The sequence below is a fragment of the Moschus berezovskii genome, chromosome 21, assembly GCF_049115385.1.
Source record: "Moschus berezovskii isolate FMDL1 chromosome 21, NW_MosBer_1.0, whole genome shotgun sequence".
In the NCBI taxonomy this organism is placed as follows: Eukaryota; Metazoa; Chordata; class Mammalia; order Artiodactyla; family Moschidae; genus Moschus; species Moschus berezovskii.
Window position 1 is genome coordinate 16,041,571 of NC_142480.1, and position 26,056 is coordinate 16,067,626.

A 26,056-nucleotide genomic window follows, 5' to 3' on the forward strand; every position below is an offset into this window, starting at 1 on the left:
CTTTTTATCACTACCTACAGAAGGATTATTTCTTAAACATTTGTTTAACCCGCTGCTAATCTTCCTTCTAACAACTGTTTCACTATTAACTTCTCCATATCCAAATGTCTTCGTGTACAATATTCTCATCACTTTTACTTTGCATAACATTGGTGGCTACGACTGTAAAGAATCTGCCTGCAGTGCAGGAGACCTGGGTTTGATTCCTGGGTCAAGAAGATCCCCTGGAGAAGGGAATGGCTGTTCACTCCAGTATTCTTGCTTGGAGAATCCCATGGACAGAGGAGCCTGGTGGGCTATAGTCCATGGGGTCACAAAGAGTTGGATATGACTGAGCGACTAACACACACACACAGACACACATAAAAAACAACAAAAAAATTGACTCTGACATACAGTACATTTTCAGGTTTGCTTTTCTTTGGATTCTGAGCTTGTATTCACTAAAATTTTGATAGAGCAACCTATTCTCTGTAGTATTAAAATTGTTTTATTTTCCATATCATTTCCCTGTGAAAGGTGTTAGCTTCCTGAGTAAAATTCATAAAAGTGAAAATAAGAAATATCTTCTCTATCTCTTCTCTCTTTGTCTCTATTGCTCTTCTTATTAATTTTTTCCTGGAATATTGTTGGCTTCATAAAAGAAAATTCTGGCTTTTGGACCAAATTGGGTCCTTGGGTTCATTTAATTCAGTTCTCAAAAAATATTTGCTGTTGTCACTGATGTAGAAGCTTGTAAAACAATGGACTTCCTTGTTCTTTCATGTATTGTAAAATAAATTAGAATTTCATTTATTGTAAAACCTCTTAGGATTTACAATTATAATAATTAAAAATTATAAACAGTAAATTCAAGGTTTAAAAAATGACGTAGTCCTTAAAGTCTTTTTAATCATTTGCAATAGACCACTATCCTGACAGTCTTCTAGTAAGTTAGGAATTGAAGAATTTATTTCAAGAGTGAATTCTTGAGTGATAACACTTACAGGATATCTATGATAAACTGGATACTGTATTAGGCACAACATGTATTTTATCTTATTAAACACTTGCATGAGAATGTGCTCAGGTGTTCAGTTGTGTCTGACTCTTTGTGACCCTATAGACTATAGTGCCAGGCTCTTCCGTCCATGGGATTCCCCAGAGTGGGTTGCCATTTCCTCCTCCAGGGGATCTCCTCCAGGAATCTCATCCCAGGGATCGAAACAGCATCTCTTGTGTCTCCTGCAATGGCAAGTAAATTCTTTGCCACTGATTATAAGAGTCTTTAAGATACTTTTGCCATTCCTAAGTGGATCCAACTCTCTGTCCTACAACACAGTCAGAGCTGAATTAAACAGCACAAATGATTTTTATATAACTTCAACCTCAACCAGGCCCTTAGCCAACTCTGAGTTATTTCACTTTTCTATTTACCCAAATAAAATCTCACACATTCTGTACTTTATGAAAATCTCTCACTCTTTCCTTCCCACATCACTCTCAGTTGATGGTTTTTATATTTCTCTGAAGAGAGAAGAAATAGAAACCATGAGATATTGCCTCCTTCATTTTCCTCTTCCTCTCTTCTCCTTCTAATTGACTGTCACTTGTTCTTTCCTTCTTCTCTCCTGTAAACATGGCAGGTTTATATTTGTTTCCATAGTGTGGATTAGATACTCTTTTGCCCTTTCAGAAACTAAGCTATTAAGTATTCTCTTCTCTCCTTTATCTTTAATATATTCCTCTCAGCTGAACTCTTCTTATTAGCAATTAAATATGCTGCATGTGAGTATATTTTCAATTTTAAATGTAATATTTAAATGTGTGTTATACAAATTTTATAAAACGTACATGTTAATTTTATTATAAATATATAGAAACATCAATAACTATTTTCCTCTCTGCTGAGGAAAATAGTCATTCTCCTCCTCATATAAACATACTGTTATCTTTCCATCTAAAACCACTTTGCTCGTTTCTGCCTCCAACTATTACTCACTTCTGTTTTCCTTTCAGAGTAACACTTTTGGAAAGAGTATTGTATACTCCTGTTTCTAACTTCTTTCTCTCCTTTTCCCATAATAAGTTAATTGTATCAAGGTTACCAGCAGACATTATTCAATCTGGTAGTCACTTCTCAGTTGTGAAATTTTAGCAACATTGGCCACAGTTGATAATTCTTGTCCTTTAGCCGTTCCGTTCCATTCCGTTCAGTCGCTCAGTCGTGTCCGACTCTTTGCGACCCCGTGGACTGTAGCCTACCAGGCTTCTCCGTCCATGGGATTCTCCAGGCAAGAATACTGGAGTGGGTTACCATTTCCTTCTCCAGGGGATCTTCCCGACCCAGGGATCGAACCCGGGTCTCCCGCATTGGAGGCAGAGGCTTTAACCTCTGAGCCACCAGGCTTCCATGATGGTGTCTGGTTTTCCCCCAGTTCTTTGTCTTTTCCTTTTCATTGCTTTTTGCTGAGTCCTTCTCGTCTCCTTGACCTCCAATATGGGATTGCGCAAGGCTTGCTACTTGTCTTCTCTTCTCTATTTAAACTCCCTTCTTTAGAATTCTCATCAAGATTCAGTACTTTAAATATAAGCTGCCAACTCCCAAATGAATACTTTCAGCACAAATCTCTTCTCTGACCTCCAGCCTCACATAACCACCTGACTACTTGTCCCCTCAACTCAAATATGTGACATGCATAAACTGAACACGTCCAGAACTGAGTTCTCAGAATTCTCTAATGCAGTAAATGGCAAATTCACTGTTCTAGTTTCTCAGGACAAAACCTTGATATCATCTTTAATGTCTCTTTTCCCTATACACCCTTGATATCTTCAGTTCAGTTCAGTTCAGTTCAGTTGCTCAGTCGTGACCGACTCTTTGTGACCCCATGAATCACAGCACACCAGGGCTCTACCTTTAATATATACCTAGGACACAAATCCTTATATCTCCATCTTATATATATATCTATGTCTTATATATTTTATCCTGATCAAAATCATAATTATCACTCACCCAGGATCTCTTAATTTATTTCCCTTCATCTACCTTTAACCTATGAAATAGCCAGAGAAAATGCAGTGAAACTCAAGGTGGGTCATGCTCAAAATCTTCCCAAGTTTCCCATTCCATTCTGGGTAAAAGTCCCAGTGCTCATAGTAATCCACAGGACCCTACCTTATTTATTCTCATTTAAAATTGCCTCTATTTCATCATCTCTAACTTCTACTTCTTTCATAGCCCTTTAGGTCTTCAGCTCTTCCTTATGTATGTTGGCTTGCTTGAAATTGAGACTTTTCTACTTGGCATTGCTTCAGCCTGCAATGGCCTTTCACGGGATATTTTTGTCTTAGTACTTTAATCTTTTCATTATACAAGAGATGCTTTATTTTGTTTTCATCAGCCCTTCCCAGTTAAGCATAAGCCCTATGTGTTAGCTAGAGTAACAATAACTGTTCCAACACACAAGCCCCCAGATCTCAGTAGGCTCACGTAACACACCTTATGTTTGGCTCATGTAGGTGTTCAGTGATTTTGATGATCAGTGATTCAAGAGGGCTCCTTGCTGCAGCTATTGACTCAGTGACCCAAGTTCTCAAGGCCCTGCCACTTCTAGTGTCATTATCTAAGGCCGTCCTGGAGACCATTCCTGTTTCTTAAAGGCCAGAGCACAGAAATGAATGACTTCACTTGCATTCCAATTTCAGTGAAGATACCCAGTAAGATGAGCACATCTGGATGATAGCATGTGGGGAATGTAGCCCCTGGTTGGGCAGCTATGCTCCAATGGCAATGAAGAGCCTGAATGTTTGGTGAATTCCTAGCTGTCTGTGCCACATGCCATAAGAGCAGTGATTTTTGATTATTTTATTTACTGCTATATGTCCAATACCTAGAGCAGTTAAAGGAGTAACTGAAATATAAGCAAACAAATAAACAAACAAACCATTTATGGATCCATAACCCCAGGCTTTTCCTTTCTCAGGCTTATCAAAATGGTAGTCCAGACTTCCAGCTTTAATAACTCTTGTGTGAATGTTAGGGAACTAATCAATAACACATAGAGATTTCACTATGCAGTATATATATATATATATATATATATATATATATGTATGTATGTATGTATATATCTTCCTAGGGGATTTGGATATGGAGTGTATCAAAAATTAGAAGTCATCTAAAACTCCCTAATGGCATGTTATTTGATGGAAAAAAAATCCTCCTCTGCTAAGTGGGGGAAGCTAACAATTCCCTTTATGCCCATACTGTTCTGTTGCTTATAAACAGCCAAAATCCAAACTTCACATTGCCAGGACATTGATGTGTAAAAGTCAGAGGAGGGAATAAAAGGTTACACAGAGGCAAACTTGAAAAATTTGCCAATCTGATGAATCAAAAATCTGAAAAAATTGATAGAGTTGGTTTAGAGGGTATGTTGTCAATTAAGGCAGGTGTTGCACAATTGAATGAAATTTTATTTATTTATATAGCTATACTTTTTTGGGTTTATGAATTTAATAGATTAGCCAGGACTTGAGCTGTGATTCTAATGATTTCTGGGTTGAATAGTAAAAACCTGAATTCACAATTGGCCTGTGCTAAAAGACAAATTGGCCAGGAATCCCTGTGTATTATTCAGAAGAGAGGTTGCAATCTGGGAACCCACAGTCTAGATCTGGCGTGTTGACATGCTTTGTTTGGCCCTCATAGTTTTGGCCCACACAGTGTTTTTAAAACAGCTGATTTATATGCCAAGAAACCTACAGAAAAACTTTTATTCCTACCCTTCTTTTAAAAGATCTGACAACACTGAGCTCATATTCCTATGTGGCAACAATTTGCTGCTGTCTACTGCAGATGCTGACTGCAGCCATGAAATTAAAAGACGCTTGCTCCTTGGAAGGAAAGTTATGACCAACCTTGATAGTATATTAAAAAGCAGAGACATTACTTTGCCAACCAAGGTCCGTCTAGTCAAGGCAATGGTTTTTCCCATGGTCGTGTATGGATGTGAAAGTTGGACTGTGAAGAAAGCTGATTGCTGAAGAATCGATGCTTTTGAACTGTGGTGTTGGAGAAGACTCTTGAGAGTACCTTATACTGCAAGGAGATCCAACCAGTCCATTCTAAAGGAGATCAATCCTGGGTGTTCATTAGAGGGACTGATGCTAAAGCTGAAACTGCAATACTTTGGCCACCTCATGCGACGAGTTGACTCACTGAAAAAGACTCTGATGCTGGGAAAGGTTGGGGGTGGGAGGAGAAGGGGACGACCGAGAATGAGATGGCTGGATGGCATCACCGACTCTGTGGACATGAGTTTGAGTGTACTCCGGGAGTTGGTGATGGACAGGGAGGCCTGGTGTGCTGTGATTCATGGGGTCGCGGAGAGTCGGACACGACTGAGCGACTGAACTGAACTGAACTGGACTTAAGATAGGGCAGGTGTATTTCAGTTTTCTATAGGTTTATTACTTTCTATAGCAACTATATTTCCATTGACTGCACTAGTTTAAATTTGATTTTGTGATCCCTGTTGATAAGGAAAGAATAAAAAGACTTTGAATAATAGAACTCTGATTAAATTTGCCCCATATCCTACATATGCACCCAGAGAGGCCTGGAACAACAAGCTGATGAAGAATAATCTATTGTAAAAGTACTTTGTGACTCTCTAGGCCTGAAATCCTGGTGAAAGTGTTACTGAACCAAACTTAGGTCTAATTACCCACACACATAAAGCCAATCTTCTGACACGAGGTTGTGGTGAAGGAAAGTGCAGTGTTTATTGTCGGGCACCAGAATGGGAGGCTAGGGCAGCTAGTGCTCAAAAAGTCAGAATTCACTGATGAGTTTCAGCAAAGCATTTTTAAAGGCAAGCTGAGGAAGGGGAGCCCCTAGGGTATGTGATTAGCTTGTGCACAATGCTCTGATTGGTTGATGGTGAGGTAACAGGGTGGTGTCACAGGGGTTATTGTTATCAATCCTTAGGCTCCAGGAGGTCTGGGGGCTACTGTGTTCTTGGTCATCAAGTAGATACTGTGTTATATTTGGTTGAGGTTTTAACATCTGTTAACTCAGGAAATGTGCATCAGATTCTATTGTCTAGGTACTGCAGAGAGGAGCTACAGCAGAGAACATGGGCAAGGGGTCTCTGCTGGGAAGGCCCAAAAAGTTTCCTGCTCCCCCATAGCGTCCTGCTTGGTTACAAGGGCCTGCAATCAAAATGACTCAGATTTTATCAAGAATGGAGAATCCCAGGGGGACAGAGCCCAGGGCATGGCAATAAACAGAAGAAAAAACAGAATATACCTAGGAATATGGCCTAATTCAGAAAAAGGGTCATTGCAGAAGTAATTAGTTAAAATGAGGTCGTATGGGAGTAGAGTAGACCCCCTACTCCAGTATAATTAGTGTTTTTATTAAAAAGGAGAAATTTGAACACAGATATGCACACAAACAGGCTTGTGAAGATGAAGGCAGAGATTGGGGTGATGCAGCAGAAGCCAAAAAATCATAAAGTGATTGCCAGCAAGCCACCAGAATCTAGAAGAGAGACATGGAACACATTCTCTTTCTTACCCTGCTGCAACCTTGATCTTCAACTTCTAGCCCCCCACAGAACCACGAGACAATAAATTTCTGTTGTTAAAGACACTCAGTGCATGGTACTTTCATTTTTGCCTTAGAAAACACACACAGTTTCAATAAGTGATTAAGTGATTAAGAACAAGATCTTGAGACTTTCCTTCCATTCTGTTATCGAATATTCTTTGAATTATTTCCTTTTATAAGGGAAATCTATTTCATCTTCTTTTTAATTTTTTTCAAACACAGTGATAGACACATATATATATGTATCCCAAAAAGTTATGAATAGGCCACTGAGGACTCATTCAATATCACTTCTACCTCTTAATCCTTCTTACAATCCCTGCTAAATCAGAGAAAGGGGAAAGAGAAATCATCATCACATACACACACACACCCAAAAATAGATTAGTACTCTATGTTTTTCCCCTATAGAAATATTTTAATTTCAATGAGAAATAATTATATAAATATATAATGTTGTATCTTCCCACTTGACTGAGATCTATTACAGCAGGCAAGAATTGTGTTTTATATCCATTAATAGTACTTGAAATAGAGTAGGCATTCAAATATTTAGGAATAAAAGAAGTGTTCAGTTCAGTTCAGTTCAGTTCAGTCGCTCAGTCGTGTCCGACTCTCCGCGACCCCATGAATCACAGCACGCCAGGCCTCCCTGTCCATCACCGACTTTAAGTTTGTCTTATTCTTAAAGTCAATTATAGTCATTAAGTGTAATTAACAATGAAAAATCTCATAACTAATTAAGCTAAAATTTTAATATCCATTTTAAGTTCTTAAAATACCTGCCATTATTTTTTTGTGCTAGAATGTAATTTTCAGCATTAATCTCATTTTGTTTATTATTTATTTATTTGGCTGCATGGGGTCTTAGTTGCAGCACGTGGGATCTTTGGTACATCATGTAGGATCTTTTGTTGTTATACATGGACTCTCTAGTTGTGGAGTGGTGCAGGCTCAGTAGTTTCAATGCATGGACTTAGTTGCTCCTTGGCTTGTGGAATCTTCATTTCCTGACCAGGGATGGAACCCGTTTCCCCTGTATTACAAGATGATAACCGCTGGTCCACCAGGGAAAGTACTAGTATTAATTAAAAATTTTTTTTTCTCTTTTGGTCCTTTATTCATTTCATGTGTGTATGTATATTGTACATATATAATAATATAGTACATGTTTACATGTTATTAGGTAGAATTGTCTGGAATTAAATGGAAGCCCCTTTTAGTGATTGAAATGTAGAAACTATCATTAATGCCATTCAGATGAAAAAACTATAAGCCACTTGTTCCCTAATGGGGGATCATCCAAATTTAAATTGATTTATACATCTTATAACATACTGTAAAGGAAACTTTTCACGATTACGCTTGTCTTGTCAAAAGTGTGTCAATGGAGAGTTAAACATGATTGAAGGAATAATTTTCAAATATCATATTAAATGCTAGTAAAAAATGCTCAAATGCTGGTTTCATACTAGAAGGAAGAATAATCCAGAAAACAACTTATAAACAAGCTCCATTTTATATTGCTGTTTCTACATATGTATTTATCTAAGAGTAACCCAAATTTTTGTTTTGTAGATAGGTTCATTTGAACTCTTTTTTTAAGATTCTACACATAAGTGGTATCTTATAGTACTTGTCTCTCATAGATGAATTTGGGTGGTGAGTTTCTGTCCCTGCTTTGTCTTAGGGCCCTAGATGCTTTGGGTCTTTATTCAAATTTTGAAGCTCATCTCAAGGCACATGAACATCATTTCTTCGGTATCTAATAGGCATTAAAAATTTACATGTCAAAATAGAACTCTTGAGTTCCCCTGCCTTTCAAGGTCCTATCATTTTTTGTTTGTTTGCTTTTGGTCTCATAATTCACCCAGTGTCTCAAGACAAAAATCTAGGAGTCAGCTGTGTTACCACATTTTCCTTGACCTTCACATCCAAACCTATAGCAAGTCCTGTTGATTTTAGCTTCAAATTATAAACGTAATGTGAATAGTTCTCTCCATCTCTTTTGCCCAAATCTAAGCCTACATTGTTATTTTGTCAGGCCAATTCAATAGCCCACTAAGTGGTCTTCTTTTACTCTTTCCCTCTTAAAATCTGTCCTCTACACAAGATATCATATCACTGTCAATGATTCCCTATTATATTTAAATTAAAATAGAAACCAGTTCTTATGGTCTTTGTATGGGTTGGGTTCTTGATGAAATAGAGTTAAGAATGCTTAGGTTTAGGGGTAGAAACATCTTTGAAAGAAAAAGGGACGGAATAGGATTTGGCAGAGAAGGACAATGGAATCTAAAAGTGCCTCCCCACCCCACCACCTCAACAGTTTACTATGGATCAATATTTGCTCCCTAAATGAGTCTTGCCATATAAGGCTTGACCTTGTACTGGAGTCTTGCTCAGTCACTGGCAGAGACCAACCTAAAGAAAGAATGCCATTAGCTTAAAAAGTGAAGTGGATTTGAGGGTGCTGATTACTAGAAACTATCCATTAACCACCTTCCTTGTAACTGGCAGGGAGTTATTATTATTATTTTTTAGTTGGGATATAGTTGATCTAGAAAGTAGTATTAGTTTCAGGTGTACCACAAAGTGAATCAGTTATACATATACGTGTATCCACTCTTTTTTTTAGATTCTTTTCCCATATAGGTTATTATAGAGTATTAAGTAGAGTTCCCTGGGCTGTATAGTAAGTCCTTATTAGTTATCTATTTTATATTTAATAGTGTGTATGTGTCAATCCCAGGGCTTCCCTGGTGGCTCAGTTTAGTTCAGTCACTCAGTTGTGTCCTACTCTTTGTGACACCAGGGACTGCAGCAGCCAGGCCTTCCTGTCCATGACCAACTCCCAGAGTTCACTCAAACTCATGTCCATTGAGTCAGTGATGGCATCCAACCATCGCATCCTCTGTCATCCCCTTCTCCTCCTGCTTTCAATCTTTCCCAGCATCAGGGTCTTTTAAAATGAGTCAGCTCTTTGCTTTAGGTGGCCAGAGTATAAGAGCTTCAGCTACAGCATTGGTCCTTGCAATGAATATTCAGGTCTGATTTCCTTTAGGATGGACTGGGTGTATCTCCTTGCAGTCCAAGGGACTCTCAAGAGTCTTCTCCAACACCACAGTTAAAAGCATCAACTCCTCAGCGCTCAGCCTTCCTTATAGTCCAGCTCTCACATCCATACATGACCACGGGAAAAACCATAGCCTTGACTAGACGGACCTTGGTTGGCAAAGTAATGTCTCTGCTTTTTAATATACTATCAAGGTTGGTCATAACTTTCCTTCCAAGGAGTAAGCGTCTTTTAATTTCATGGCTGCAATCAGCATCTGCAGTGATTTTGGAGCCCAAAAAAATAAAGTCTGACACTGTTTCCACTGTTTTTCCATCTATTTCCCATGAAGTGATGGGACCAGATGCCATGATCTTTGTTTTCTGAATATTGAGCTTCAAGTCAACCTTTTCACTCTCCTCTTTCACTTTCATCATGAGACTTTTTAGTTCCTCTTCACTTTCTGCCATAAGGGTGTTATCATCTGCATATCTGAGGCTATTGATATTTCTCCCAGGAATCTTGATTCCAGCCTGTGCTTCCTCCAGCCCGGCATTCCTCATGATGTACTCTGCATATAAGTTAAATAAGCAGGGTGACAATATACAGCCTTAACGTACTCCTTTTCCTATTTGGAACCAGTCTGTTGTTCCATGTCCAGTTTTAACTATTGCTTCCTGACCTGCATACAGTTTTCTCAAGATTAGATTAAATTAGATCTGAACTAGTAAAGTGATGCTCAAAATTCTCCAAGCCAGGCTTCAGCAATATATGAACTGTGAACTTCCAGATGTTCAAGCTGGTTTTAGAAAAGGCAGAGGAACCAGAGATCAAATTGCCAACATCAAGAGAGTTCCAGAAAAACATCTATTTCTGCTTTATTGACTATGCCAAAACCTTTGACTGTGTGGCTCACAATAAACCGTGGAAAATTCTGAAAGAGATGGGAATACCAGACCACCTGACCTGCCTCTTGAGAAACCTGTATGCAGATCAGGAAGTAAAAGTTAGAACTGGACATGGAACAACAGACTGGTTCCAAATAGGAAAAGGAGTATGTCAAGGCTGTATATTGTCACCCTGCTTATTTAACTTATATGCAGAGTACATCATGAGGAATTCCGGGCTGGAGGAAGCACAAGCTGGAATCAAGATTACTGGGAGAAATATCAATAACCTCAGATATGCAGATGACAACACCCTTATGGCAGAAAGTGAAGAGGAACTAAAAAGTCTCATGATGAAAGTGAAAGAGGAGAGTGAAAAAGTTGCCTTAAAGCTCAACATTCAGAAAACTAAGATCATGGCATCTGGTCCCATCACTTCATGGGAAATAGACGGGGAAACAGTGGAAACAGTGTCAGACTTTATTTTTTTGGGCTTCAAAATCACTGCAGATGGTGATTGCAGCCATGAAATTAAAAGACGCTTATTCCTTGGAAGGAAAGTTATGACCAACCTTGATAGTATATTAAAAATCAGAGACACTACTTTGCCAACAAAGGTTCATCTAGTCAAGGCTATGGTTTTTCCAGTAGTCATGTATGGATGTGAGAGTTGGATTGTGAAGAAAGCTGAGCACCGAAGAATTGATGCTTTTTGAACTGTGGTGTTGGAGAAGACTCTTGAGAGTCCCTTGGACTGCAAGGAAATCCAACCAGTCCATTCTAGAGGAGATCAATCCTGGGTGTTCATTGGAAGGACTGATGCTAAAGCTGAAAACCCAATACTTTGGCCACCTCATGCCAAGGGTTGACTCGCTGGAAAAGACTCTGATGCTGGGAGGGATTGGGCGTGGGAGGAGAAGGGGACGACAGAGGATGAGATGGCTGGATGGCATCACCGACTGGATGGACATGAGTTTGAGTGAACTCCGGGAGTTGGTGATGGACAGGGAGGCCTGGTGTGCTGTGATTCATGGGGACACAAAGAGTCGGACATGACTGAGTGACTGAACTGAACTAATAGTATTATTTGTTGAAAACAAATTCTATATGTTTCACCAGTCAGAATGGTGAATCTGTAGGTCAAATGATAAATGAAGTTTTAGACTGAATCCATTCTGTGCTTAGTCCCTCAGTCGTGTCCAACTTTTGCAACCCCATGGACTGTAGTTCACCATGCTCCTCTGTCCATGGGGATTCTCCAGGAAAGAATACTGGAGTGGGTTGCCAAACCATCCTCTAGGGGATCTTCCCAACCCTGGGATCAAACCCAGGTGTCCCATATTGCAGGCAGAATCTTTACCATCTGAGCCACCAGAGAAGCCCAAGAATACTGGAGTGGGTAGCCTATCCCTTCTCCAGAGTATCTTCCTGACCCAAGAATCAAACCAAGGTCTCCTGCATTGCAGTAGGATTCCATCCTACACTGGGTTTAATGCTATCACAGAATCATCCTAAGAATGTAGAGCAAGAATTAATATAAGTCATTGGAAGAACCCCGAAATTAGTTTCACGATTCATGAAATAAAGGCCATTCGGTTTGGAAATTTCAAATAAATCCGTGAATTTGCCTTCTATTTTTTCCTACCCCTTTAACCCCAAGATAGTGAACTAACACTGCATCTTTGTGGGGATTAAGAGCTTAAATGTACCAACAAGCACCTGAAAGGTGAATGTTTAACTCTTGTTGGGTGCAAAACTAGGTAGGTGTTAGAGAATGATGGTTGATTGTTACAGTTGGAGATCTCAATCATGGCTGTAGTTTCAGATTTATATCCTTAATTGGAGGAAATAAAAATACTCCCTGCACTTAATATGCAGTTATTACAAATTCTTTTCCCCTAATTTTATCAGTAAAGACAATCAGATGCATAGCTGCTGCTGCTGCTGAGCCACCCCAGTCGTGTCCGACTCTGTGTGACCCCATAGACGGAAGCCCACCAGGCTCCCCCGTCCCTGGGACTCTCCAGGCAAGAACACTGGAGTGGGTTGCCATTTCCTTCTCCAATGTGTGAGAGTGAAAAGTGAAAGTGAAGTCGCTCAGTCGTGTCCGACCCCCAGCGACCCCAAGGACTGCAGCCTACCAGGCTCCTCCATCCATGGGATCCTCTAGGCAACAGTACTGGAGTGGCTTGCCCTTGCCTTCTCCATCAGATGCATAGAGGTAGTAGATTATTGATTTCCCATAAAGCTATGCTATTCTCTTTCTATCATATCTTTTTCCTTTAAACTTTCTAGAGTATTTATACCAATATTAATATCTTCATTGTGTTTTTTCTTTTTTTACTGTAGTTATACTCAGTAAAAAATTTATATTCATTTTAGTGTCTTTAAATGATTCATGTCTTCCTAGATGATTATGAATAGCTATGTTCAGTTGAAGTGTTACACATTAAAATACTAATTATTATTTTAAAATGTTTAACGCAGATTATTAGGAGTCTTGATAATTTTTTTTACTATGTCACTTATTGAAGTGCTCAAAGAAATTAAAGAAGATAAATTTAATGGTGCCAACTTTAATTATAATATCCTTAATCTTTCTCACTGTGCAGTTTATGCCCTTTAACCCTAGGACCCTAATACTCTGACCTCCAACATCATTCCTTACCCATAAGCTGAAAGATGGACTTGATTAATAAGATAGATCAATTACTGGCCTGGGTGTATGCTCTATTGTCTCTGGGGATGTAACTCAACAATCCTAGTGCCTCCCACTTTTTCTAGATATCATGGTACAGTTTTCTTTAATTTTTGATTAGATGGATACTGCACAATGGGATTACAAATGAGGAACAGATTCCATATTCATGTCTTTAAACAAAATTTTTTAAAAATATTAAACTAAAGACAGTTTTGGGGAAAATGTAGTAGCAGTGACAGCATATGTTTTGGATCTTGGAAATCCTTGCATAAAAACAGAGCCACCAGAAGTTCAGTTGTTCAGTTGTTCATTCATGTCTGACTCTTTGTGACCCCATGGATTGTAGCACGCCAGGCTTCCCTGTGCATCACCAACTCCTGGAGCTTGCTCAAACTCATGTCCATTGAGTCGGTGATGCCATCTAACCATCTCATCCTCTGTTGTCCCTTTCTCCTCTTGCCTTCAATCTTTCCCAGCATCAGGGTCTTTCAAAAGAGTCAGTTCTTCACATCAGGTGGCCAAAGTGTTGGAGTTTCAGCTTCAGCATCAGTCCTTCCAGTGAATATTCAGGACTTATTTTCTTTAGCATTGACTGATTGGATCTCCTTGCAGTCCAAGGGACTCTCAAGAGTATTCTCCAACACCACAGTTCAAAAGAGCCACCAGGAAGCAAACCCAAAATCCATGGACAATATTTTCAACCAAACATGTATCCCTTCAACTCCCAAAATGAGTTGGAGCAAAGTACCAACAGCTACCAGACAGCTGTTTTTAACATCTGTGTAAGGAAAAGTAGAGGGAGGCATTTTTTTTTTTTTGGTGGAAGAAAGTTGTTTTGTTTTTTCTGTCTTTTGGAGTCTCATTTCTTTCTTTCCTAGCCTGGGCTTTCATATGTATGCACAATTAGAGTGCAGAGAACTGAAGGCCATAATAGAGTAGAGGGCAGTTCAAGTTCAACATCTATTTGGCTAGTGGTATGCATAGCTCAGTCAGTAAAGAATAGGCCTGCGATGCAGGAGACCTGGGTTAAATTCCTGGGTTGGGGAGAATCCCTGGTGAAGGAAATGGCAACCCATTCCAATATTCTTGCCTGGAGAATCCCATGGACATAGGAGCCTGTGGGTCTACAGTCCATGGGGTCACAAAAGTTGGACATAACTGAGTGACTAACACTTTCACTTTCCATGCTTTCAAAGCTGGTGGTGGCTGAGCTTTGAGGAGGATGGAGCCCAGCGCACCAACGCTACATTAATTCAGAGAGTTTTAGTTCTTACAATACAAAATCCTGTGGGCTCAGGGGCTCAATCCAGGCTGTGGGCAATAGAGGGGAAAAATGGAAACAGAAGTGTGCTGGGTCTGGTCTGAGGCTGGCTGCCCCCAGGCTTGTGGTGTATAGTTGTCTGAGAGTCTGGCAGCCCAGAGTCAACTTGAAAGTGAAGTAGGGGGACTTTAGGACAGCAGCTGCATCTGGGAATGAGTGTTAAGCTCTGTAAAGTGAGTGTTAAGGGATTTGTGTTCAGGTCTGCAGGATGTGGAACAGTATAGCCCCAGGAACTTTTCAAATGGATATGCTAGGGTTCTTTTTCAAGACAGGACTCTACCCTGAGGGGAAAATACTACTGGGATGTAAACTGACAGAGATCCAAGTAAAAAAGGAGATACAACTAGAAGACAGAGAAGGCAAAAGTATCAGAGAATCTCAGAAAACAAGGTGCCATATTTTTAACACTATAAAAAGCAAGAGAAGAGAGGGCTTTGTGACGTTAGAAAAAATCTGAATGAAATCTACTGAGTGAAGGAAAATGAAATTTACACAAAAATGAAATACAGAAAAATTATCAAATCCCAGGTACAGTTGCCATACAAAAAATGAGTATAAGGAAAAAAAGAATATTTCTAAGAAATTAAAGTCTGTGAGAAAGATTTATTCAAAATGCAGATCAAAACTGTAATATCTTAAAATGAGCCAAAAGATATTAAGAAAACAATTAAAAACATTAAAGAACAACATAAATCTGAATTTGAAAGCCTCAGAAAGAGGAAAAATAATTTAGGTAAAATTAGAAACAAAAGAAGTAACGTTTTAGAAATGAACACTAAAGCAGAAGAAATATATGAAGATGCAAATATTGAAGACTGGTGTTATAGGTGAATGGTGCCATCACTTCTCTTGCCTCATCATCCCTCTCCCTTCAGGTTTAATCCCTGGAACATATTACCTTATATGGAAACAGAGTCTTTATAAATGTGATTAAGATGAGAGTCTTGAAATGGGGAGATTATCCAGGATTATGAGGGTCATGGTGGAGGCTTCTGACAAACTGTGGTCCACTAGAAAAGGGAATGGCAAACCATTTTGGTATTCTTGCCTTGAGAACCCAATGAACAGTATGAAAAGGCAAAAAGATAGGACACTGAAAGATGAACTCCCCAGGTTGGTAGGTGCCCCACATGCTACTGAAGATCAGTGTAGAAATAACTCCAGAAAGAATGAAGGGATGGAGCCAAAGCAAAACAACACCCAGTTGTGGATGTGACAGGTGATGGAAGTAAAGTCCGATGCTGTAAAGAGCAATATTGCATAGGAAACTGGAATGTTAGTTCCGTGAATCAAGGCAAACTGGAAGTGTTCAAACAGGAGATGGCAAGAGTGAATGTTGACATTTTAGGAATCAGTGAACTATGGACTGGAATGGGTGGATTTATCTCAGATGGCCATTATATCTACTACTGTGGGCAAGAATCCCTTAGAAGAAATAGAGTAGCCATATAGTCAACATAAGAGTCCAAAATGCAGTACTTGGATGCAATCTCAAAAATGATAGAATGATCTCTGTTTGTTTTCAAGGCAAACTATACAATATCACAGTAATCCAAGTCTATGTGCTGAACAGTAATGCTGAAGAAGCTGAAGTTGAACGGTTCTATGAAAACCTTCAAGACCTTCTAGAACTAACACCCAAAAAGATGTCCTTTTCATTATAGGGGACTGGAATGCAAAAGTAGGAAGTCAAGAAACACCTGGAGTATCAGGCAGATTTGGCCTTGGAGTACGGAATGAAGCAGGGCAAAGGCTAATAGAGTTCTGCCAAGAGAACACACTGGTCATAGCAAACACCCTCTTCCAACAACATAAGAGAAGACTCTACACATGGACATCATCAGGTGGTCAATACTGAAATCAGATTGATTATATTCTTTGCAGCTAAAGATGGAAAAGCTCTATACAGTCAGCAAAAACAAGACCGGGAGCTGACTATGGCTCAGATCATGAACTCCTTACTGTCAATTTCAGACTTAAATTGAAGAAAGTAGGGAAAACCACTAGACCATTCAGATATGACCTAAATCATATCCCTTATGATTATACAGTGGAAGTGACAAATAGATTTAAGGGATTAGATCTGATAGAGTGCCTGAAGAACTATGGATGGAGATTCATGATGTTGTATGGGAGACAGGAATCAAGACCATCCCCAAGAAAAAGAAATGCAAAAATGCAAGATGGCTGCCTGAGGAGGCCTTACCTTACAAAGAGCTATAAAAAGAAGAGAAGTGTAAAGAAAAGGAGAAAAGGAAAGCTATACCCATTTAAATGCCAAGTTCCAAAGAATAGCAAGGAGAGAGAGGATAAGCCTTCCTTAGTGATCAGTGTAAAGAAATAGAGGAAAACAATAGAATGGGAAAGGCTAGAGATCTCTTTAAGAAAATTAGGGATACTAAGGGAAAATTTTATGCAAAGATGGGCAAAATAAAGGACAGAAATGGTATTGACCTAACAGAAGCAGAAGATATTAAGAAGAGGCGGCAAGAATCCACAGAAGAACTATACAAAAAAGATCTTCACGAACCAGATAATCACGATGGTATGATCACTCACCTAGAGCCAGACATCCTGGAATGCAAAGTCAAGTGGTCCGTAGGAAGCATCACTATGAACAAAACTAGTGAGGGTGATGAAATTCCAGTTGAGTTATTTCAAATCCTAAAAGATGATGCTGTGAAAGTGCTGCACTCAATATGCCAGCAAATTTGAAAAAGTCAGCAGTGGCCACAGGACTGGAAAAGGTCAGTTTTCATTCCAATCCCAAAGAAAGGCAATGCTAAAGAATGCTCAAACTACCACACAACTGCACTCATCTCACACGCTAGCAAAGTAATGCTCAATATTCTCCAAGCCAGGCTTCAACAGTATTTGAAATGTGAACTTCCAGATGTTCAAGCTGGTTTTAGAAAAGGCAGAGGAACCAGAGATCAAATTGTCAACATCTGCTGGATCATCAAAAAAGCAAGAGACCTCCAGAAAAACATCTACTTCTGTTTCATTGACTATGCCAAAGCCTTTGACTGTGTTCAGTTCAGTTCATTTGTTCAATCATGTCTGACTCTTTGTGACCCCATGAACTACAAATCAGTCCTGAACATTCATTGGAAGGACTGATGCTGAAGCTGAAACTCCAATACTTTGGCCACCTGATGCAAAGAACTGACTCATTTGAAAAGACCCTGATGCTAGGAAAGATTGAAGGCAGGAGGAGAAGGGGACGACAGAGGATGAGATGGCTGGATGGCATCACTGACTCAATGGACATGAGTTTGAGTAAACTCTGGGAATTGGTGATGGACAGGGAAGCCTAGTGTGCTGCAGTCTATGGAGTCACAAAGAGTCCGACATGACTGAGCGACTGAACTGAACTGATGAGGATAAATACTAAATGAAATCACATTATCCTAAGAGGGACAGAAAGGAAGGTTTGATGGTATGCAAAGAGAAGGCTATAAGGTGAGGATGAATGTAGAGGTTAGAGTGATGTGAACACAAGCCAAGGAATGCTGGCAGCCATTAGAAGCTGAAAGGTCAAGGAAAGGAGTCTCCTCATAAGCTTCTAGAAAAAGGTGGGTGACCCTGCTAAGCCCTTGATTTTGATCCAGTGATACAGATTTTCATTTTCAGTCTGGTCGATTTAAGACTATTAACTCTCTGAGGGTAGTGATCATGTGTGTTTGGTTCATGACCTAGCTCCATTGCCTACCATAGTCTAGGCACTCAAAAATATATGTAATATCCTATATGTCATAAATAAAGTAAATAAAATTGTGCAACCTTTCTTTACAACTGATATACTAGTCACTGTAATAAAAATGTGATTTCATTAGCACTGGGTCTATTGAGGCAAAAATATCTCCCATCATTATAGAGTTGTCTCCCTAAATTCAGAAAACCTCAGTTCAGCAAGAAAAAAATAACTTGTTTTGTGTGTGTATTCCAAGTGGCTCAGACAGTAAAGAATCCACCTGTCTAGGTTCACTCCCTGTATTAGGAAGCTCCCCTTTGGGAGGGCATGGCAAACCACTCCAGTATTCTTGCCTGGAGAATCCCCCTGGACAGAGGAACCTAACAGGCTATAATCCATGTGGTTGCAAAGAATCAGACACAACTGAGAGACTAAGCACAAGTACACACACTGAGGCAAAAGTATCTCCCATCATTATAACTTTATCACCCTAAATTCAGAAAATCTCAATGAAGCAAGAAAAACTTGCTTTGTGTGTATGTATGTATGAATATACATTTGTGGCAACTTGTGCACAATGTAGTAAAGCACATGTTTGGTTTTACTTAAGCATTACTACTAATTACATGATTTGGACTCATGCCAGTAATAGTAATAAAAGTGTTTGAAATGTTAGCTGTATGCTGCTTTGTGATTTTAACATTTAAGTAATTAGGCTTTAAAAATAATCTGTTATGAATTTGACTTTGTTCATTTTGCTAAGGCAAATATCTGTCATATATTTCATATTATTTTTAATACTTAGATGGAGTTGTGTTTCTATTGTATTTAAAAAATTTTAGCCTTGGCTCTTAAAGTGAATATATCTTTATTTCATCCAAAACACTAGAGGAAACTTTATCTTTTTTTCACTTTGTAGACAGATTGCTTCATGAATACCGATCTTACTATTGAGTTCTGTTTCTCTTTACCTCTTTCCTTCTAAGAATTGGGAACATAGAGTTACCTGGCCTTGGCATTGTGCCTCTGGCAGACTATAAAGGCAAAACTACCTCATGTGGTACTTTTGACAGGGCCCTGATATAACAAGTGGAGGATTCCAAGTTCGCAACTCACTCAGACTCTCATTATCTAAGACAGGGACCTTAAAGTTGTAAAGATTATAAAATGAAATTTATTTTAGAGACACTGAATTGCCCTCCCCTTATTATCTGAATCACTGTCTGTTAATCTTGGGAAACATTTACTAACTTCACCTATTTTCTAAGTGAAGGCGATGTAGGTCCATTTCCTTTTTCTGATCAATTTTTTGCACATAAAATAAATGCTTTGATATAAAGCCATGGGGGAGAGTATGTTTCATTATAGTGTCAGTTCTCCAATGTAAATATTATTTGGATTTATCGATATGTTAAGTTCATAGCTCTTGGTTTCATAACAGACCAATGCAGAAAGGTATTAAGAGGCTTAGCAATGTAAATTTCTTTCTGTTGTATGGTTTGAGAGCATGCCACCTTAAATATTTTCCATAATTTTGTTTTTAATTTTGAAAATATTTTTGTTCATATATTTTAGGTGAGGAAAGAACTTAAATAGTACTTTGCTCTTTTGCAGCTTATTTGCATACACATTAAGGACAAAATGAGATAAAAACAAAGCAAAGTCCTTTCCAGCTGTTTAAGAAGCAATTTAATAGAGCTTTTTCAAATATATGTTACATTAGGTTTTTTAAAAATATCATGAGTTTCTTTAATGAGATTATTAGATTTTTTAAACTAATTATTTTTACTAATTGTCATTGTTAAATATACTAGGTTATTGAATCTTCTTAGAAAATGCAAACCCTTGTTTAGAGCTGTATAACGGTTCATATTGTGATTGTATAGTGATTTATTTAATCAGTCTCTTATGGATTGAATCTTATCCCTTCCAAATTCATATGTTAAAATCCTAACCCTCAATATGACTATGCTTTGAGATAGAGACTTGGAGTAGGAATTTAAGTTTAAGTGAGGTTGTAAGGGTGGAAGTCCCAATTCAGTAGGATTGGTTTTTGAGGAAAAGTAGCAGACATAAGAGCTTGTTCTCTGTCTCTCCACAGGAGAAAGACCATGTGAGAACACAAAAGGGATGCACCGTGGGAGGAAAGGAGAGACATGTCTGACTTCTAGCCTCCAGGACTGTGAGATTAAATTTCTGTTGTTTATATCACCCAGTCTGTGACATTTTGTGATGGCAACACAAGCAGAATAATACATCCTGTGAGTGAACATTTAGTTTGTTTTATATGATTTACTAATACTATTTTTGCCACCTGATGCTGGGAAAGACTAAAGGTGGGAGGAGAAGGGGATGACAGAGGCTGAGATGGTTGGATGGCATCACTGACTCAATGGACATGAGTTTGAGTAGACTCTGGGGAGTTGGTCATGGACAGGGAGGCCTGATGTGCTGCAGTCCATGGGGTCACAAAGAGTCGGACACAACTGAGCAATTGAACTGAAGAATATTTTGCTACTATATTATGCTATTTAATGTTATATATTATTTATTTTACCAATATATTTACTATTATATTTTATGACATAGTGACTAAATAGTAATTTTACATTTTTCCTACAATGTTTTACTATTGATATAATGGGAATTCTTGTCATAAATCTTTATGTACATCTCCATTTTTTCCTAGTAAAATTCAATATATAGCAATACTGGGCCAAAAGTTACACATTTTGGGGAAAAAGCTAGAAATTTTTGTTTAAAATTTTTTGTCCAAATATGTTTTATATCAGATTATACAGCCATCACTTGTCCATGAGGTCTCCTTTCATCACAGGCTTGCCCAAACTGCATTTTAACAACCGTGAAAAAATTGCTTTCTGGAGTAAAAAGTGAACTTTTTTTATAATTTGCATATATGTTTTTGATTATTTTAAAATTTGATATTCTTTTCATATTTGTGGGTTATTATTTTTTTCTTCTGGATTGAAGTTCATATTCTTTGCCCATTTTCCTGATCGTGTGTCCTTTAGAATACTAATGATAAACCAATCAAGTTATGTTCTAAAAATGTCTCCCCTTTTCACTTCTTAACACATAATTGATGTGGAGCTTAAGGTAAAAAAACAACTACCTAAATTACATCTCCGTTAGATGTGTAAAATATTCATTTATTCACCTATCATTTAATGAATATTTATTGAATGTATTCTATGTGACTGGCAGTACTCTATGCCCTAATATTAGAGAATTAAACAAAATACTGTCTTTACTTTCTGAAATTTATATTCTCATGAACAAGTGACAGGAAGCAAGCAACGTGTCAGATGGTGTTAAAAGTATAAAACAGAATGAAAAGTGTAAGAAGAGCTGAGAGTGGGGAGGGTGATTGCAGTTTTACAAAGGTGTGTCAAGGAAGGTCTCTGACAAAGTGGCTTTTAAGATCTGAAGAAAGTTCTAGAGTGGGCTAAGCAGCAGTCTGGAGGAAAAGCTTCCCATAAAAAGGAATATTCAAATGTAGAGACCTGAAGCCAATGTGTCCTTGTATGGTATCAGTTTTTAAAAAATTGTGTATTATTGTTAATGTCAGAAAGGGGAAATTTTTCCCTTTTGAGTTCTAGTGGCTAGACTGATAATAACATTGATATAAGGTGGATCAGCAGAAAAAAAAACAAAACACAAAACTTGTGTACATGAGGTCTCATAGAAATGGGACGTAAGAAGTGTACAAAGCAGGCAAATTTTATACTTTTTGACCAAGACAGTGAATTTGTAAGAAACTGACAAGACAAAAAAAACTTAGTTTTGAGAGCTTAATTAGTACGGAATTGAAACAGGATTTGGATTTGGGGTACTATATTACAGAAATAAGAAGATTTGTTTAGGTAGTCTTCTCAGTTCAGATTCCCTATCTATGGTGATAAAGATGTGTCCTATCTGCAAATACAGAGAGTGTACCTTTCACATGAGAGATTCATTTCCTGCTTTCAGTAAGACAGAAAGAAGGGTCAAAATGTTCCTCTTGCATTAGCTGTTTCTTAAGTAAGTTGAATTCAAAGTAATCAGTATGTCACTGAGGGAGATAAAACAGTCTTTTCAGCAAGTGGTGTTGGGAAACCTGGAAAGTGCATGTAAGTCAATGAACTTAGAACACTCACTCAGACCAAAAACAAGAATAAACTCAAATTAGCTTTAAAGACTTGAACACAAAACATGAACCATAAAACTCCTAGGAGAGTACATAGACAAAACATTCTCTGACATAAATTGTACCATTGTTTTTTAGGTCAGTCTCCCAAGGCAATAGAGATAAAAGCAAAAATAAACAAATGAGACCTAATCAAGCTTATAAGTTTTTACACAGTAAAGGAAACTATAAACAAAAGGAAAAGGCAACTTACAGACTGGGGAAAAATATTTAAAATGATGAGAACGACAAGAGCTTCATTTCCAAAATGCACAAACAGCTCATGCAACTCAATAACAGCAACAACAAAAACAGCTCAATCAAAAATATGGACAGAAGACCTAAATAGACATTTCTCCAAAGAAGACATAGAGATGGCTAACAGGCACATGGAAAGATGCTCAACATTGCTAGTTATTAGAGAAGTGCAAATCAGAACCACAGTGTGGTACCATTTCATACTGGTCAGAATGGCCATCGTTAAAAAGTCTACAAATATTAATAACAAAAGCTGGAAAGAATGTGGAGAAGAAGGAACTCTTCTACACTGTTGTTGGGAATGTAACTTGGTGTAGCCACTATGGAAAACAGTATGAAGATTCTTAAGAAACTAAAAATAGAGTTACCATATGACCTAGCAATGTCACTCTTGGGCATACAGCTGGAGAAAACTGTAATTCAAAAATTATATGCACCCCAATGTCCATAGCAGCACTTTTTACAATAGCCAAGACATTGCTATTGTAAGTAGCCATTTGCCCATCAACCCAAATACTGATCAATAGATGAAATATAATATTCAAGAGGCCCAATCTGGCCTGTCTTATTAAAAAAGTTAATACCGAGTTTAATACCTAAACTTTCATATGCTAAAGACTTGACCACCTATTGTCTTGTGCATATAATTGCTTATTTCATGAGATACCTAGTAGTTATCTCAAAATTTAAAGGCAACTCTAAATATGAAGGTATCATTATTCAATGCTAAAACTATTTATTTTATCATATATTTTCCTATTCATAAAATATTTTGATTAGTTTTGGTTTAGTTAGATACATCTTTGATTTTTTTTTCAGAAAGTATTTGCAAGCAGTATACTTTTTACACTTCCACAAATACTTAGGTGCCTGAGAGTTTTGTTTACTTTCTAATTATAATAGTAGCTTGAATTGACGTTGGGTGGGTTGATTTTTGAATTGAAATGATTCCTCTTTGAAAGTCCAGTTTAGGATTACATCTTTATTTTTGAAATTAGATTAGAGAAAAAAAGGGGATATATTTAGTGTGCTTACTTTTCATTAATAATACTTGGTACCAGGAAATGTCTTTTCATCTGAAAAACTGAAGTTCTTCAGCTCATTAAAAATTTATTGTATTATTCTTTACTTTTTGCATATGTACACCTCATTTTAAAACTCCCTATTTAGTTTTGCTATAGTTATATTTTTTGGATTTTTTTCAATATCTCTATCAGATATTGATTAAAGTATAACAAACCACTTCAAAACATATTTTTATGAGTTTAGTTTTATTAAGATATCATGAAGAGGTTTAAATTTTGTTAGTATGTTCATCCAGTCTAGCTAAACACAGCTGAATTCTCATTGTTAAAAAAGAAAGCATGTAATGTCTTTCCTTAACCCATGATGTGCCATTATAAATATTTAGTTATGCCATACAGTTTCATTTGTTGTCTCTTCTATCTATCTTTAGAATCAACCATAACTTGGCTAGCATTTTCACCTATTGTTGTTGTTGCATCAGTACCTAAGCTAAGTTAGCTCTCAGAAATCACCCTGGGATGGTCATCAACATTCCATGGTCACATCCTGATTCTTGCTGCCTTGGTGACCACTTGTGTGGATCTTGACATTGCCTTCCCATGGACTTGTGTTTGTCAGCACTATGATTACATGCTTTGTGCTGCTATCTATGAAATGATTTTCAGATGAAGATAAAGAACTTGAATAGAAAAAACTACCAATAGAACTTACATAGTGCGATAGAATGAAAATTGTTTCTTTTCTATCAGAGTTACTTAGACACATGTACCCCAATGTTCATTGTAGCACTATTTATGATAGCTAGAATTTGAAAGCAGCCTAGATATCCATCGACAGATGGATACACTATATGCACTAGATTATTAGTCAGTCATAAAAACGAGAATGCATTTGAGTCAGTTCTAATCAGGTGCATGAACCTAGAGCCTATTAGATAGAATGAAGTAAGAAAGAGAAAAATATTGTATATTAATGCATACGTATGAAATCTAGAAAGATGGTACCTATATGCAGGGCAGCAATGGAAATGCAGACATAGTTAACAGACTTGTGGACACAGTAGGTGAAGGAGAGTATGGGACAGATTGGGAGAGTAACATTGAAACGTATATATTCAGTTCAGTTCAGTTCAGTTCAGTCGCTCAGTCATGTCCGACTCTCCGCGACCCCATGAATCACAGCATGCCAGGCCTCCCTGTCCATCACCAACTCCCGGAGTTCACTCAAACTCCATCGAGTCGGTGATGCCATCCAGCCATCTCATTCTCTGTCGTCCCCATCTCCTCCCACCCCCAATCCCTCCCAGCATCAGAGTCTTTTTCAGTGAGTCAACTCATTGCATGAGGTGGCCAAAGTATTGGAGTTTCAGCTTTAGCATCAGTCCTTCCAATGAACACCCAGGATTGATCTCCTTTAGAATGGACTGGTTGGATCTCCTTGCAGTCCAAGGGACTCTCAAGAGTCTTCTCCAGCACCACAGTTCAAAAGCATCAATTCTTCAACAATCACCTTTCTTCACAGTCCAACTCTCACATCCATACATGATCACGGGAAAAACCATAGCCTTGACTAGATGGACCTTGGTTGGCAAAGTAATGTCTCTGCTTTTTAATATGTTATCTAGGTTGGTCATAACTTTCCTTCCAAGGAGTAAGCGTCTTTTAATTTCCTGGCTGCAATCAACATCTGCAGTGATTTTGGAGCCCCCCAAAAATAAAGTCTGACACTGTTTTCACTGTTTCCCTATCTATTTCCCATGAAGTGATTACCATATGTAAAATAGATAGCTAGTGGAAATTTGCTGTACGATGCAGGGAGCTCAAATCTGGTGTTCTCTGACAGCATAGAGAAGTGGGATGGGGTGGGAGACGGGAGGGAGGTTCAAGAGGCAGGGGACATATATATGCCTATGACTGATCTGTGTCAGTGTCTTGCAGAGACCAACGCAATATTATACAGCAATTATCTTCCAATTAAAAATAAATTTATTAAAAACTGTAATCATTGTGAGACATTGTGTATGGTAGGATCTCAATAGATACTCTCTTCCCTCTCCGCTTCTTCTTTGTGGTCTTCCTAATCTACCCTTTTACTAGAATGTGGAAATTGTGCCATTATAGGGGGTATATTTACTTAGTGAGTATGAGAATGGTTTTCATATGATAAAGAAAGGAGTATCTTTTTCCTTTGTATGTAGGACAGTTGAAGGAAATAGTACTAGAATGATACCCAAAGCCATTTCTTATAAACATATACATATATTTACCATGCATGGATATTTACAAACCTTTCACATGAGCATGTATTTATAGTTTCTAGAGCAAATG

At 38.1% G+C, this 26,056-nt stretch overlaps 1 pseudogene; it reads left to right on the forward strand.

Moving 5' to 3' along the window:
• Positions 1 to 3,643, forward strand: part of LOC129550090 (14-3-3 protein zeta/delta-like) — a 96,687-nt pseudogene extending 93,044 nt beyond the window's left edge.
• The last annotated feature ends 22,413 nt before the right edge of the window (positions 3,644 to 26,056 follow it).